General features: G+C 35.3%; 1 pseudogene; it reads right to left on the bottom strand.

Annotated features, from left to right (window-relative positions):
* Nucleotides 1-544: 544 nt before the first annotated feature.
* Nucleotides 545-5,418, bottom strand: LOC143594035 (polygalacturonase QRT2-like; annotated as a pseudogene).
* Nucleotides 5,419-13,931: the final 8,513 nt, after the last annotated feature.

Here is a 13,931-nt window from a genome sequence, read left to right as displayed (position 1 = left end):
CAACCCTATATATATATATATATATATATATATATATATATACATATATATATATATATATATATATATATATATATATATATATCATTCCCATAAAGCTAAACATTTAACGGATTGACGATGATTACCATTTAGAACGATGTTTTAGAGATCAAGGATCATTAAAAAAAATGCTTGGGGAGCATTGGATTCGTTTAAGTCTTTTTGTTTGATCATTTTGCTAAAAAAATCGTTTATTATTACTATTATTATTATTATTATTATTATTATTATTATTATATTTGTCTAAAATATATAAGAGTTTTTGACTTTGCATTTTAAGGCCTTTTGTTTTTCATGTCCTGGGCCCCTTGTTGTTTTCGTATTCTCGGGACGGCCCTGGGCTCAAGAGTAAATGTAAAAAGAAAACGGATTATTATGACATGTGAACTGTAAGCATACCGATGGATTCTGTCAAAGATTAAGTTTACTTGAAGTATATTGCTACAAATATTAAAAAGTTGTATATTTATTGTTTAGAATATACAATCTTGTTGCATAAGATCTAGTTCCTGACACATGATCCTGGATTCACGTCATCTTCTGTTCCATGGACGTTTATGCACTGCGATGACAAGGATTTCCCGGGTTTAACCGGGACCAAAATTATATATTTCATTGAAATGCCATAACATGGTACGAATCTGCTGCAGTTTAACGTTATAGCAACGCTTGTAGATGATGTTCCATAGAGATTCTTGTATGCCACGTCACTTATTTTGACACCACTTTTCTGTATAAACCCAAAAACTGGAATTTTATAATTGTTTTCGCAAACAGTTATACATTTTCTTAATATTCAATACCGCATACTAGCCAATATTATTATTTTTCCATTTTGGTTACTAGGAATTCACAATTTAGTTTCGGCCTTAGTACGGGAACGGGAACGGGTACGGGATCAGGAAACGGGACGTTACGGGTACTAAATGGTAAAAATCAAAAATTCAAGATACGGGTACGGCCAAAAAATATAAAAAAAATTAAAAATAGATTTAAACAAAGTCCACAAAATATTAAAAAAATACAGTATGGAGATCTGCTCACGATTTTGAGATGATGGAGTATGAGAAGATATAACATATAATATGGACGGTTTGTTTGTTTTTTTTCCTGCCGTCAAACCAAACTCAAACGTCTCCTATTATAATTAATTTATAAACCTATTTTAGGAATTTGAAAAATTAATCAAAAAACCCTAAAATTTCAAGGAAACGTTTTAGAAACTTCTACGACGCCGTACCCAAGCCCGTAAACTTATAACATCCCGTCCCCGAATTTTCAGAAGCGGCCGGGAAACGTTTTGGCGGCGTTTCCGTCCCCACACCGTCCCCGGGACGGGGACTCCACTCTGTTTCGCGTTTCCGTGCTTCCTAGGTTTCGGCTGCCTGGATGGAGGCTTACAATAAGAGCATCCATCCACGCATATTTATATAAGAAGGAAAATGTATTTAAAACGTGTTAATAGTATTCGAGATGAGACATTTTTCAAGTTCTGGTATCTCTTAAGTGAAAGGATGATTTGGAACTACATAAGGGGTCTTATTGTTATTTTAAAATGTAAATGCTTACTTTCGTTTTGCACGCTCCACGGACATCACAATAGTTTTGGTCTATGATTACTGGGTTGTCAACGGCATCAAATATAAGATTCTCAAAATAATATGTCGGACATTTCCTCGTCCAACTTGCCATGTTTTTATTCGGGCTCCATTTGTTGTTCCTTTAAACGACGAATCTCTTACGTAAACTTTTTCTACTATCACCGTATTTCCATCCTTTCCTAAGCTTCCTATGCTATTAACAATTTTGATCGGTTAAAATTTTTTTTTTTTAATAATAATAATAATAATGATAATGATAATATACATTAAGCTATTTGCTTAGCTATTTTCCTTTTATTTTATTTGTAATACACCATAAGAAAATTGACTTAAGTACAAGTAAATGAATCAAAATTATCACTTTATACCGTGTCCTGGCCCGCATTATATGTTGGATATATCAATGTTAGATGAATAATCTCCTATTGAAATGCAATCGTCACCTGTTGAACATGCGCAAATCTGATTATCTCTAACATAATCAGATTTTCTTGACTTGATGAGGACAATAGAATTCTTAAATTTTTAAAGTAGTTTCAACAATTGTACACGCGACGATATATATAGGCGGTTAAACTACATGAAAATGATGATGCTTGATACTCCTATTAGTAGAAATTTTTTCTAAAAAGGTTGCAAACCTGTCCCAATGACTGAGTTCGTGATTTTGACGATATGAGAAGATTGGATGTGAATGCCATCAGTGTTGGGACTATCTTCAGGAGATTGGATCATCACATTATCAATATTAAAGCCTTTGGAATATGACATTAGTACATGAGTTTGTGGGCTGTTTACTAAAGAAATGCTGCTCAATGAGCCCTGATTGCAAGATATGAACTTCAACACCTGCACCAATTCTTTACTTGCTAAATATTATAACATCATTATCATCACCATCACCGTATTCAATAAATCCCGTCAATAGCAAAGCTATGGTAGGGTCTGATGAAGGTAAGATGTAGACAGCATTACCCCTACCCCGCAGGAATAGAGAGGCTGCTTTCGGTGAGACCCCCGGCTCGATAGTAGTTTTGCATCAAGCCTTGGACACAAGACACACGACACTCAACCATTAGGACACCAACTGATTAGTGTATATACCTTTGTTTTCGGACATGAGCGCCACCACATGAGGCCTGATTAACCTTTCGCCACTTTTAACGTTATTTTCACAAATAATAAAGTCAAAAGTAGTGTGGTTTTACTTTTGACCACCCGAGGGCCCACACATATATACATTATATGCGCGCACAGAAACAGTGCCCTTGCTAATATTTTAACCTTGTAACTAAATTCAAGTTTATGAATATTATAGATTTGACTTGTAGTTAGAGGTGTTCACACACTCTTAAAACTGAATGAACCGTTAAACAAAAAGAAATTTGTTGATTCGGCCGGGTTGAGATTTATATATAGGTCCATTTGTTTACGATCTAAAAAGCATGGTTTAACATTTGGGTTCACAGTTTGAAACTTGGAACCGACTGTATAAGCGGATCCAACGTTTACGTTTATCATTTATTAGTTTTCCTTATTGAATATGCAGCCTTGCATATATATAATATTCAAGAAATATTTTTCATTTCTAAAAGTTTAGCACAAACTAATAATTTGAAAAGAAAGCCGGCTCAAATAGCCCAAACGGCTAAACCGAACCATTTGGTTGGGCAAGCCATAATGGTTTGACCTAAATTTTTTGTCGTAAGGGGAAAAACTGCAGTTACCGTTGGAGCTAGTTTGGTGCAACCCTCCTGAAAAGATGAAGAAAAAATGTCATTAAAATGGATTAATTAAACTTGGATTCATGATTAATCCAAAATACCTTTTTTGGATGATAACGACACGATTGGTCCCACCAATGCCTTTCTTGTCCGTCTATAAGACCTGATCCATATACGTTAAGACCTGTAACGTCTTTAAACACTATCCATTGGCTTGAATCAAGACCGGTCCATGTTTTTGGTGAACTAGAAGCGATGACCGTGCCTGAAATCTAAAATATACCAACAACATTAAGTTTAACTTTATTCTTTCGTAATAGCGTGTTCGGTTTATGAATAAGTCATCAAGAATCTTAGCCAAACGGTGAACTAGAGGAAGCTAAAGGACGTGCAACAACTATTTATTTAATCCTGACCATGACCATCATACTTTTAACTTGTTTATCGAGGAACCAGTTAAGTAACTGATGATATATATATTTTTTTATTCAATATTGAATTATATGGTTCAGTGATGATGTTAATAACCAAATTAGCTAAGCATGGCAAGACAATTCTAATCATCAAATTTCGGGTTTTATTTTTATTTATTTATTCATCATTTTTTTAACATGGTGGGTTAATTTGGGCATAAGTACCATTTCTCAAGGGTATTTGTGGGTCCTCAATAAAGAGAAAAGGATGACTATTCAAGTTATGTTTCTAATTATCTTTTGAACTCTATGGAAGTGCAAAACTTATGTGAACTTTTACAATAAGCTGTTTTTAAGAAAATTGCGATTATGATTTTGGGAAGGATATATAAAGGAGGACGCTATTTAAATGACTAGGTGTTAAACTGAACCACCCTATTATTTATGCTGTAATTTTGTTTTTTTTCTCTCTTCTTATTATAAGGTTGTGGTTCCTTTGTTGTGTCTCCTTTGTGGGCTTAAAATTGGGTCTAGTATTTGAAAATATTAGACCAGTAGGTTGGACATATTTAAACTGTTGGACGGGTTAGCATTGGTTGCCAAAAGAAAAAGAAAAAAAGTTTCTCATTCTAAATTCAGTTAGCTTTAAACCACGTTAATATAAACCATTATCACTCATCCCACATTATAATAAACTTTAATCATTTTACTATTTACGTAAACCGTATTAATATTATATTCCAGAAAAGTTTTCTTATAAGTCAAATCAATTCATCAATGTTAATATAATATATTGATTGCAACTTACTTTTCTGTATGAATTAATACAATTAATTGTTAGTATTTTGCTTGACGCAATATGTAATTGGATTTATTGATTGAAATTAGTGAGATTTTTACTAAAACAGCATCGGAGGAAAAAATATTTACCAGTATAGGTGATTTGAAAACTATTTATTAAAATAGGAATTTCCTTAAAACTTTTTTTTTCTCTCCTTCCTATCCTTATTGGGTTATTGATAAACAAAAATTTATATTTCAAAAAACTAAGATATTATATAAATATATATATATATATATATATATATATATATATATATATATATATATATATATATATATATATATATATAATGCAAACATTTTGTTGGATCATGAGATTTTATCAAAAAAAATATTACATGTTTTTTTAATATTCTCTAGATATGGCTGTAAGTTTTTTTTTAATATTCTCTAGATATGAATCCACTTGTGTAAAAGTCGGCAGTTAATCAAATTAACCGAAACATCTTTCTAATAAGAGAAATAGCCAAACCTTTCGTAGCCGTAAACGATATGAGAATTCAAAAACTGAAATATCGGTCATAGGCTTTGATTTAGCTCATAACCAAATTGAACCAAACCAAAACATGCTAACGGTGTGTTAACGGTCTCAATCTTTTAATCATAAAAAAAACAAAAATATATATAGTATATAAATATGTTATAAATTGTTTGCTTACTATGAAGTGCATTTGAGGTTTGCATGGTCCAAGAAACACTATAGGCTTCAACAAGAAAATTCCCCCTTGTGGAACGATCACCCGTGCAATATCTGTTTCTGCGTTACATGCATTTTTCCAAGCTCTCACAAATGCCTGAAAAAGGAAAAAAAATCCCGCTTTGTAATTCCAATAAAAAAAGGATTATTAATTTGTACATATATTTTTTTAAACTTTTACATAATAATTTATGTAAAGAAAACGAAACACTGTAATTCAAACATACGTTTGTGTAATTAACCTTTTCATTTATCAAATTCAACTTTCACAAAAAAAATTATTTGGTTGTAGACTTGTAGTAGTAAAAGACATAAAATTAATTCAACATCTTTCACAAATTAACCGGGCAATGATAATGATCTAAATTTGTCGGTATATAAAGTCATTTATGAGCCTTTTGCAATAATCATCAATATAACTGGAACTTCTATAGCCACACGAATATGCAAATTTCCACACCACACCACTGCCGTCAGCGCTAACAAAGGTTCCGAATCGAAACCCGGCAACGCCAAAGACAATTTGGGAACATCGGTTTGATATTATGAAAACAATAATTACTTTCTAAACGGATACAGTGAAACTGGATCAATAAACTGAATGCATTAGATATAAAGTCAATAGATAAAAAGAGAGAAAATTGTGTCCGTGTTTATTAGGGAGCGAAAATTGGAGTTCCATGTTACAGAAATTTTGCAACCTGAATCTCTTTTTTTCCCCAAAATTTTGATTTATGAACAATACACCGACAATTTCACCACTGATCCCTACAAACAAAGCGAAATGTCAGTGAAATAAAATAACAAATTAGCCCTAACTTTCCGATGTGATCTAGAATCACCATATAAGGTGGCCAAAATTAAAATTCTAGAGAAAAAAGCATGCAACAACAAATACGCCAAAATTAATCCCTTGATAATTTGGAATTTCATCCAAGAAGCTAGAAAGAAATCTAGACAGAGAGAGATGTATTGAAGCGGTGTAAGTGTATGGTGAATACGTGGGTTTGAAAAGTATAGAAAGTAAAAAAAAAAAAAAAAACTCACACGTATAGGGGACACCTGGCAGAACACCATCTAACCACATTCAAGTTGGCAACGTACAGACCCCACTACGCAAGGTACAACTTCTGTTGCACAGTGTCTCCCGAAATTGTTATATTATAAATAACTATGACAAACTAATAGTTATTTTATTGGCATATAACGTGTCATTCTTTTAGCATACCTAAATCATTCTAGCTCGTAACCTATATAGTATTAAACCACGTATCATAATTGCATTCCAACATATATTTAAACTAAAGTTACAATATTAATAACAATTAGTCACAGCCAAACACCCACTCATCAATTAGTGTCCAAGTTCCATTCTTTTCGCGTGAAACTAATCACTGGCCTCATAGCTTTAACCCATTTTGGATTTAACTTAGCGTCTTCAAAGCCTCACGATTCATAGTCACACAGAATCTAAACTAAATTCAATTTTGTCGAATTACATAGACTCATGTGGATCTCCTAGCAGTTGTACTTAGGCTTGTATTAAGAGGCCCGAAACCCACATAAATGAATTCATGCCACTCCACTTCATGGAAAACATACTTTGGTCATATACCCAATTCTAATTAGCATTTTCACCAAACACAACATCCCGCTTAACAACAATCCTTTGAGTTTTTAGATCTTATAATAAATGAGACTTTGACCCGGGTTGGGTTCCAAGATAAACCAAACATCTTGATCGATTATCCAACTTTTTATAATATCCCAAATCCACCTTTGCATAAGTAACCCATCTGAATACCTTCATGACTTATAGTCGTATTGTTTTGCTTAAAGAATGTATAGGTGTTTCATCTTTCATGGCCTATGTAAACAGTCGATTGAGGACATAGGCTGAGTGTCTAACAACCTATTCACATATACTTCGAGTCATCCGGAGAAGGGTTTGATTCCTATGCCCTATCATGCAACTGTGTTGATGTGTGTATATGGCGATTAGGTCACTTCGGATTCCCTCTAACTCATCACAATTGATTGAACTACTTGAGGTGAATTCTCCCCCTATCAGTTCGTAGGGTTTTTATTACACCTCCAATTTATTTTTCTACCTTTTTGAATCTCATAAGTGCCTCGAACCATTCATCTTTGGCTTTCACGAAATATATGCACATAATGCCTAAGAAATCCGTAATCAATATGAAAATATTCTTGTTACTTGCAATGGTTGAAGGTGATTTGAACCCAAAAATATTATGAGTCTAGAGCATTTTAGCTCTAAATGATGACACACTTGGTAACTGTTATCGAGACTGCTTTTTCACCAAACATGAGTCATACAATTGATTTTCGTAAAAAATAGCGAGTAACTAGTAACCATATAGGCCCTTCTTAGCCATTAACTTCATAATGTCAAAGTTCTAATGGCCACGTTTATTGTTTCATAGCCAAGCTTTAGATAAAGTGGGACTTCAAGCATATCAGTTTTCCAACATTAAGATTTATATTGTAAAGGCGATTCTTTGACCATGGAACCTTCATCAAAATCTTCCCAACACTGTCGCGCTTGTTTACTATGTTGCCTTTCATCTGGCCGGAATTGCATCTGGTTTCAATTGCATGCTTGAGGCTATGTCTGTTACTTTTAAGCTCCGACAAGTAATATATCTTGATCATCAGTTTTTGTTCTTCCTTGGTACTTTGGGGAAGGATGGACCCTTTACCCTTAATCTTTACTCTCGACCCATCACCAAATTTGACTAACCATGTAAACCTTTCATTTAACTCCGAGAAGAATTCTTTGTTACACGTCAAATGGTTACTAGCACTGTAGTTGAGGTATGTTACATCATCCTTCTTTGGCTTCAATATCAAAACCCTTTGGAATGATTTTTTTGTCATTGAGAAACACGGTTTCCTAGTGACGGGTGGTCCATGGGACAACCCTTAAGTGGTTTAAGAACAATAATAATCATGTGTTTAATGGGTTTATCTTGTTGAATTAGTTGACTATGGTTACTCATATAATTTCAGGTAGGAGAATATAGAGGATGTAATTACGAGAACGTGGGCGAAAACGGTGAAGAAAACGGACTTGGAACGAGAAAGTTATGACGAAAACAAGAAGGCCTTGTTAAAGGCCACCGTAGCTTACGGTGAAGCCACGGTAGCTTACGGTGGGATCTGAAGAAAATGACACCGTATGGCAGTTTAAAGCCACCGTAGGCTTTTTGGAAGCCACCGTACGCTACGGTGGCCACCGTATCTTACGGTGGGACTGACGCTGAAACTTGTAACAGCCTTATAAACTCGTTTTAGGGTTGGCTTTTGACATTCTAATCATTATCTTTCATCTAGAGAGGACCTAAGGGTGATTTTCGGAGACAATTGATCAATTGTGGGTGTGGTATTCATAAAACACTTGTTTTTAATTCGTATGATTATATAATCGAAGGAATGATGAACCGAATCATGCTCGGCTAAACTCCTTCGTGTTTTCCCTCGGATTGTAAGGTTTGCTATGTTTGTTTGGTTGATTGTTTAGACAATTTCTGAGATAATACTTGATCTTATTGATTTCGTTATTATGGTGTTTGTGTATTGGTTGATAGATTGTTAGTTAATCGATTTTGTGTTCTAAACCGTCAGTTCTTGTTTTTGTAAGTAATCGAGATTAATCAGGAGGGATTTAGGGTTGGATAAACTAATTGGTTTTTGAGTGATCACCTTGCGTTGTATAATCCAAGTACTTGATCTTCATTTACCGCATTCGTTTACATAAACACGAACTTAGTTTAAACATCAACTGTAACATTCATGGAAACCTGAAACTGAGGGAGGACATATTTTCTCATATTGATTTAAAACTCGTTAAATTGCTTTCAGTTATTTTTGTTAATCAAATCCAAACAACCAACTCCTTGAATTTACTTTTGCACTTAGATTAATTTAGATTAATTTTATAGGTACTCAGTAACGCATTTTCCACAAACTCCATGTGTTCGATACCCACTTACCACTATTAGTTCTTTTTGTTATTCAAATCATACAACCGAATCACTGAATTTACTTTTTGCACTTAGTTTAATTAGGTAAATTACATAACTACTTGGTAACACAATTTCCACAAACTCCCTGTGTTCGATACCCGCTTACCGCTATCTAATAGTTGTAATCGGTTTATTTTTGACTGAGTCTTCGACTTCACGTCAAATTTTGGCGCCGTTGTCGGGGAGTAGTGCGCAACGTGTGTTAGCTTTAGTAGTTTTTGTTTGTTATTTTTGGGTTTACGCTGGTTGTGTTAGTGTGCAGGTACCTACAGGTGTATGCATACTAGAAGCTCTAACAGGTCATCACCGCTAGTTATTGATCCCGAGATTGACAAAACACTTCGAAGAAACCGAGTCTTACTTAGGGAGAATAAGCTTCTTGGTTCTCCAACCGCATCAAACAACATGGATTCACCAGTTCCCACTTCGGGTCAAACCCGACTACACCTCCACCAAATCCACCTCCACCGATTACTACTAATATACCTACAACATCAAGTGAACTCCAACCACCACCCACAACCGAACCCATAGCTGCTCAATACACCTACTCAACATCATCCACATTGCCACCTATTACCAATCTTTTTCCTAACTTTGGTGCGTCATCATCATCTCAACAATATCAACCACCACCACCCTTTCAACAATCACAATCAAACTACCAATACCAACCCCAACCGTTTATGCAACATTCAAGATCACAAGGTGATGGATATGGATATGGGTTTGACAGTGAATTCGAGGGGTATGAAGTGGAAGGTTACTACACGAGAGGTGATGGAAGCCAAAGGGTAAATCCGGGAAATTTTGGTTATGGTCAATGGCAACAACCAGAACCGTTACAAGAGTTTAATCGACAAAAACCACCATCGGTTGTCCAACAACAAGCTCAACAACAACCACAGGTTGTTGTTAATAAAATTCAACCGCCACCGATTATTCAACAACCACAAGGGCAACCTCAAGAACAACAATCCCAACCACGAATTCTCCAACCACAATTTCAACAACAATTCGCGTAACGAAGGCCCGTTTATAGGCAAATGGGTCAACCGAGAGTAACAATGGGGGTACCAAGAAGGCACCCAAGAGAGATGGTTAGGGGGATTGAAGCCCATTTCCGACCCATAATTACTAATAATCCGTCTCCGGTGGTTATCCCTCACAATCAATAAGGGAGGACATTTGAAGTAAGAACCAATTCCCTTCAAAGTCTTCCGAAGTATAAAGGTCTAGCAACGGAGGAACCGTACTTCCACTTGGTGGCATATGACTCCATTTGCAACATAATTGGGGGTCAAGGTTTTACATCGGATGAGGTAAAGTTGGTTTTATTTCAGTTTTCGTTGGAAGACAAGGCAAAGAGATGGTTATACACTTTGCCTTCCGCGTCTATTTATACTTGGGCCGAAATGCAACAAAGGTTTTTGGAAGAATTTTTCACGGCTCAAAAGACAAACGATGCGAGAAGAAGTTTGAGAACCTTCCAACAACAAACGGGGGAAATGTTTCATGAAGCATTCGAGAGGTTTAACATGGTGATTAAGAATTTTCCTCATCATGGAATTGCTCTTTGGGAGTTATTAAATGCTTTTCATGAAGGGTTGAGTATGGAGGATGAACGGGATTTGCGGTCGATAACTAATGGTACATTTGGTACCAATTATGAACAAGATGATTGGGCATATTTGGAACAAATGGCGGTGACCTCAAAGAGAAAGGCTCAAACCGGACGAAGAGCAAGACCGGCGGTTGGTAGACCGCAAGTGCAAGCCGTGGAAGAAGGAAATGTACAAACTACTAATCAAGTAATCGATGTTTGTACAAATTGTAACGAGTTGGTTCATGCAACGGAGGTATGCACGGTAGGTCAAGCATCGATGGAAGAGGTGAATGCACTTAAAGGGGGAGGTGGTAGAAATTACAACATGAACTCCAACACCTACCACCTCGGGTTGAGAAATCACCGGAATTTTCGATATGGAAACCGACCACTCAATCTAACCCAAATTTTCAAGGAAATCAAGGCAATTATGTCCCTCACCAACAATATAATAACCAAGGTAATTATCATGGCAGAACAATCAAGGGTTTCAAGGTCAAGGGGGTGGCGGTCAAAGCTGGTCAACGGGTCAAAGTTCATCGAGTGGAAATGAGGTTATGGACATGTTGAAATTGATGCAACAAGACATGCAAAGGAGAAATCAACTTGATGAAGTGCGCATGCAAAAGGATGAAGTCCGTGACAAAGCCATCCAATCGTTGACCACTCAAATGGGTCAACTTGCAACCGATGTGGCGAATTTGAAGAAAAACAGCTCGAGTTTAAAGAAGGGGATCAACGTGCATATCAATGCGGTAAGTCTTTTATCTAATTTTGAAATTTCTAGTGTTCAAGTTGACCCAACACCACAGTTTGTTGAGGGGGTGGTGGAAGATATTAGTGATGAGATTGAAAATGTGGTTAATTATGAAACAATTTTCCAAAATAACTCTGAATTACAACCGAATGAAACATCTTTTTGTGAAAATTGTTCTTGTGATAAATGTTTAAATGGAAAATTTGTTGGGTTTTAACAAGATTATCAAAGTGATAAAATCCTTATTTTACCAAAAACGCAGCGGATATATGCTTTAAATCTTGTTAGTTTTAGTGTATAGAACCAATTCAATACATGCAAAACCCAAACCCGGATCCAAATACGAATTACACACTATCAAACACATGCATGTCACTATAAGTTCATGCATGTTAAACTACCTTTCAAGTAACCAAAGAAGTGTGAAAAGGATGATGATTGAAAGGCAAGAACTTGAATATGGAAGCTCCTCAAGCTAGTATACCCCAAGCTCCAACAAGACACCACTTCTAGCTAGGATTTGAACACTTGATAACCCTTTCTTCCTTGCCTTTCTTCCTTGGCCGAAAATCCAAGAGGAAAAGAGAAGAGAGAAACCTTTGTTACTTGTGTATAATTAATTATGTGTTATGAAAGAAGGAAAGAGAAAGACTTGGTTTTATTCAAAAGCATCTTTCTCTCCACCAATGATATCCATTGCATGTCTCCACTACCTCAACTTTAATAATAAAATAATATCAAGTGTAAGAGATTCCTTTACATTATTAATATTATTAATTTTGTTTTATAACATAAATATATATCCATATATATACTTATAAGATATAACAAAACTTATTACATGTTGGGTGACATGCTTAGTAACCATTATTCACATATTGTTATTTAACCAACTTAATTAACAACATGTAATGTTCTCTCATAAAACATAAATCATTCATATGATTTGTTTATTACACAAGTACATTTTTATTTAGAAACCCTTTTCCAAATAACTCAAGTGTCAATATTCATTTACTTATGATCATATCATACATAAACAAATATTCTCGGTGTTTGTCTAGCTTGTTATTGGATATGACCCGACTTGGATCAATACGTACTAGCCACATCAACTCTAATATGTGTCTTGGGCAGATCAATTCCAACAATCTCCCACTTGCACAAGATACATAGAAGATTGATGCAAGTAGCAAATACCGCCTAACTACGGTTTACTACCCCTAATACGCATGACGAAGTGCCATTCAATAACATCATCCCTTTCAAGTCCCATACTTGAAAATGATTTAGGTGAAACTATCATTTATCTTTTTGCCACAAATGTCATGTTAAATCCAGAGACACAGAGTGATCATTCTTTGTTGATTTAACTTGTCAGGCCTTAGACATTAACTCTCAACGAATAAGAGGGACAAATCCCATATTGACTACATACGTCTCTCACTATCACCTTGTACTATACTTGAGCTTAGCCTTATGTACTGACACATTTCAGAGCAGCGAAGAACTAAGTTAAAGCATAATAGTCGATGAATATCAAGACCCAATATGTATCTCAGGTCGGAGGATACTATGAAGTTCGCCTTTACTCTAATTTACTTATGATCACAAATCCCAAGGATTCCATGCAGTAAAATTGAGAGCGGGTCAGTCCAATATTTATCCCATAAATATCTATGAACATTGGCAGCAACCATTTGCTATATTCATACCTCATGAATATATACCAATCCAATGTTCATAATAGTCTTACTTTCACATTTGTTCCCACAAATATGAACGACTATGGACGTTTAGAATAATTCAAATTATTCACGGATTTAAACATACTAAAATGGAACATAACTCAAGAACATGACCATAACCAAAACCATATGATTGAGTTAAAATAAAATTGTTCCAATATCCAAATACAAATTTTGATCAAATCCAATCACTAGAATATCGAAGTCCGAAGGCGCAAGTATGACCCTCATGCTTCGGCCTTTCAAGGAGTTTCGTGAGTGGGTCCGCAATGTTTTGATCAGTGTGAACTTTGCGAATACATATCTTTCCCTTTTCAACTTCATCCCTTGTGTAGTTGAATCTCTGCTCAATGTGCCTAGTCTTTTGATGTGCGCGGGGTTCCTTGATTTGAGCAATCGCACCCTCGTTGTCACAAAAGATTTCTAGAGGGTCCTGAATGGTACAGACTAC

Source organism: Bidens hawaiensis, unplaced genomic scaffold, assembly GCF_021521415.1.
Source record: "Bidens hawaiensis isolate Kalapana, Puna unplaced genomic scaffold, B.hawaiensis_p1.1 tig00043021_1, whole genome shotgun sequence".
NCBI lineage: Eukaryota > Viridiplantae > Streptophyta > Magnoliopsida > Asterales > Asteraceae > Bidens > Bidens hawaiensis.
Note: the sequence above shows the minus strand (reverse complement) of the source record. Positions and strands in the feature narration are given on the sequence as shown.